Source organism: Chrysochloris asiatica, unplaced genomic scaffold, assembly GCF_000296735.1.
Source record: "Chrysochloris asiatica unplaced genomic scaffold, ChrAsi1.0 scaffold00161, whole genome shotgun sequence".
Taxonomy (NCBI): Eukaryota; Metazoa; Chordata; class Mammalia; order Afrosoricida; family Chrysochloridae; genus Chrysochloris; species Chrysochloris asiatica.
Window position 1 is genome coordinate 722,787 of NW_006408679.1, and position 4,025 is coordinate 726,811.

Here is a 4,025-nt window from a genome sequence, read left to right on the forward strand (position 1 = left end):
GAGGTTGGCCCAGATTGGGCAGTGTTTCGTTCTTTTGTGCCTAGGGTCACTATGAGTCGATACTGACTCAATAGCACCTAACAACAACAACATGAGTCAGAACTGACTCAGTGGCACTCAACAATAGCAATAACAAGTACACTGCTAGGAACACAGTAAATCCCCTTCTCCCCAAACTCTCTTCCAACATGTTTATTTCAGTGCACAGTGAACCTACACAGTGTTTCTGAGACTGTAAGTCTTTATGGAGCAGACAGCCTCATCTTTCTCTCATAGAGCAGTAGGTGAGTTTGAACCACTGAACTTACAATTAGCAGTTCAATGCTTACCACACAATGCCACCATGATAAATAATAAACATAGTTATTATTAATATTATTATTAAGGTTAAATACATTCTGTGTTGAGGAACTGACTGTCTCATAAAGTACCTTGTTTGAATACGCTTGTTCAAGGAATCTTAGAATTCTAGATATGAAAGACCAGTTAGTCCAATATCATCAGTTCACAAGCAATATATCTGAGGCACAAAAAGATTAAATGATTTATTCAAGGTCATACCACTAAACGCAGAATCAGCACTTGAACTTCAGAGTTCCTACCATTTATTCCTGTGTTTTTCCCTTTATTAAACTGAACCAAAGTCAGCCTCCCTGTAATTATTCCCCACGGGTGCAACTTTGTTCTTTCATGTCCTCTGGCAATAAACACTGGATGCTTTTAAAATGTGAGTGTTGAAGTGACATTTTATATTGCCCATTACCAGATTATAATACACACCCGAATTCTTTCTCTGTTGGTGCTTTTGAGTCCTCCACAGAATCAGTATAGTTGCCCTTTGTTTATGTGCATGGCTTATCTAGCAATTTCTTATATTTTCTTTTCTTATTATATTAGAATGGTCATCACATGCAGTTATCCAAACTCTAGTACCTGGTTTTTTTATGAGTAATATTTTATTCATTCACCAATCTATCCATTTGAACCACACATGAACCCTATTTTTCCAGGCACCATGGGTACATAGACAAAAGGCATGCTCTCTGCTCTCCAGACCGTAACTTAGCAATGGGAGAACAGATCCACAGATGATGTTCACCAGGTGATAAATAAATGATAGGATGGAGATAGAAATAGGTTCTCTGGAAACCAAGAGGAAGAGGATGGAGTTGAAGCTGTTTTGAGTGGATGGGGGTGTAGATAGGGAGTCAGATGAGGTGACATCTGTCAGCACAAGGTTGAGTGGTGCTATTATTGGGCAGACCCTGCCTAGTTCCTCAAGAATCCATCTCCCCTTCTTCCTGGACATACTAGTCCACCTTCTGGTCAAGAAGCCATGTGACTGAGTTACAGCCAATAACGTGTGAGCAGACCTGTCCTACAAACTCTCTAAAACGGGATTATTCCTGTTCTTCCTTATTTATTGGTGTGATTCAGGTACGACAACAAACTTAATGCCACTTGTTGAAAATGGATGAAACCCCTGACTCGGAAGACAGTCAGGAACACTTTGTTTGGGTGTGTGTGTGGGGGGGTGGGGTGGGATTTTTGCAAATGAGGGATAAACTTCTATGCAGTTAATTTCTTTTTGCCGAAGCAGTCAGTGCTACCTTTAATACTGCAGTTCTTAACTCAGAACTCTGGATTTAGTTATATCATAGTTATTTAACTATGAACTCTGAAAAAGTTAGAAGAAATTCTGATTTCTTAGTCTACTAGCCCATGAATTTCTTAGTCTACTAGCCAATTAATTTGGGATCTTGACTCACAATATATTCCTTTCCTGGAAAATTCCATTTGAGGTATATTTGGTCCTTTATCCTGAAAGAAATCATGTTAGCATAGACTGAAATGTCCCAGCCTCTCACAGACAACATGGTTTACTCTGCAGACTGTTGCTGCTGCTAAGAGAACTATACCTTGCTTATTTTCCTCCTGGTGTGGCACTGCAGGATAATGCACTAGACCACAAGGTCAGTTTGAATGCAAGGTTGGCGGTTCAAATTCATCAGCTACTCCTCGGAAACCCCATACAGGCTCGCTATGGAATGGAACTGACTCGATAGCACTTAACAATAGTAACAAATATTAAAAAGGAAGAGCAGGAAAAGCGACTTGACTATCTACAAAGAGAAGGGAAAGAGACCTAATAGCTTGTATATGTATGTGAGAGTAGAAACAAATGAGGAAAAGAATCTTTTTTTTTTTTTTGTCAGTGTGATTTTTCAGGGCTTTTTCTCATATTTCAAACTTTATCATAATCAAATCACACTAGATCCCATAATGTTTTTATAGTCACTTTTTATAGCTCACCTACAAAATAACCGAAGGATTGTTTTGTTTCCTGACACAATCAAATAAGGAACAAATTGGGGAATTAAAAAGAAAAAAGGAAGACATTTGTATACTGACTTTTCTTTGGTATCTTCATATACAACACACTTTCTACTCATTCATTTATGTATTTGTTTTAGTTACTTATTGCTGAATAACAAATCATCAAAACCAGTCATTCATTATTTCACATTTTTTGAGAGTCAGAAATCCAGTGTGGCTTAGCTGTATGATTCTAGTTCAGACTCTTATTATGAGGCTGTAATCAAGCTGGTGGTAGTGGTGAGGCCTGTTAAGATCAACAAGCTCTGTGCTAGTGTTAAGGCAGCTGGAAATGGAAGACAACAGGAGTTTCAACACTAGGGGGCTTTGTTGTTGTTAAGTGCCTTTGAGTTGGTTCCAGCTCATAGGGATCCTGTATTGGGTTTCTAAGGAGTGGCTGGAGAGTTTGAACCACTGACCTTGTAATTCAAACCAATCTTACGGTCCAGTGCATTAACCTGAAGTACCACACCAGGGGAACTTTGGGACTAATTTCAGGTGGCTTCTTCTGAACTTGAAGGATAAATGGAGGTGTCCTTGGGTACCCAGATGTGTTCCAATCCTGACGTTAGGGAAGTAATTCTACATCACCCCAACAGCCATGAGAAGGACAGACTTGCTGTGGCATCCATTGATAAATCCTAGAATGTCAAGGTCAGAGCTGGAAAGGGCCATAAAAATAAGCTGTTTTTTAAAATAAAAATCTGCATTTTAGTATTGCACACACTAAGGCTCAGAAAGAGGGAGGATTTGCCCTGAACCACCCAATGGTTGACGGTAGATGAGAGACTATCACTCAGATCTCCTGGTTTCCCTCTTGACTTCATTATCTAGGGTCCACTTTGTAGTTTGCAGTAGAAATTCCAAGGGTGCTGAGAAGTGGGAGGGGGATTGTCCTTTTCTTAGAGGGAAAGGTAGCAGTCTGTCATTTGCCTCTGTAGTACTCTTATTTATTACAAATTGTTATTCAAACATTTTGTGGAATGTAATGATAGCCAATATTCTTGAGGCTTTATTATTTGTCAAAAAATGTTCTCAAACTTTTTTAATTCTCTCAAAAGTACAATGGGGTTGGATTATTATTACCCCCCTTTTAACATCTGAGTGAACAGGGCACAGAGGGATGGTGCTAATTCGCCTAAGCTTGCATAAGTAATAGGGGCAGAGCTGGGACTCAAATCCTGACAATTTGACTCTAGATTTTGTGCTCTTTACTGCTTGTTGTTAAGTGCCATTGAGGGAGGAGGCCCCCACCCATAAAGCCTTGAGGCCTAGCTATAAGACCTTGAGTCCTAAGTCACCCACAAAGGAAACTAACAGCTTCTGCTTTTGTAAAAAGCTGCTTATCTAAGAACCTCCGAGGAAAGTAACAAGGTGGTCTCACCACTCAGCCCTATGTGATCCTATATAAAACTAATACAAAAGCTATTTTGGGGAGCTTGGTTTCTTTGGGACGTTGTTAGTCCACCGATGCTCCACCGGTGCTCTTCCTCTAATAATACTGGTGTTCTGGTGATTTCTTTCTCCCGTTTGGGCCTCGTTTTCCTGCAACATTTCTGGTGCATTGGCTGAGAAACAAGACCACCCGAAGGGAGAAACAGGTTCAGTTCACCTGATGTTTGCCACCAATCCTCCAGAGGTCCATGGGG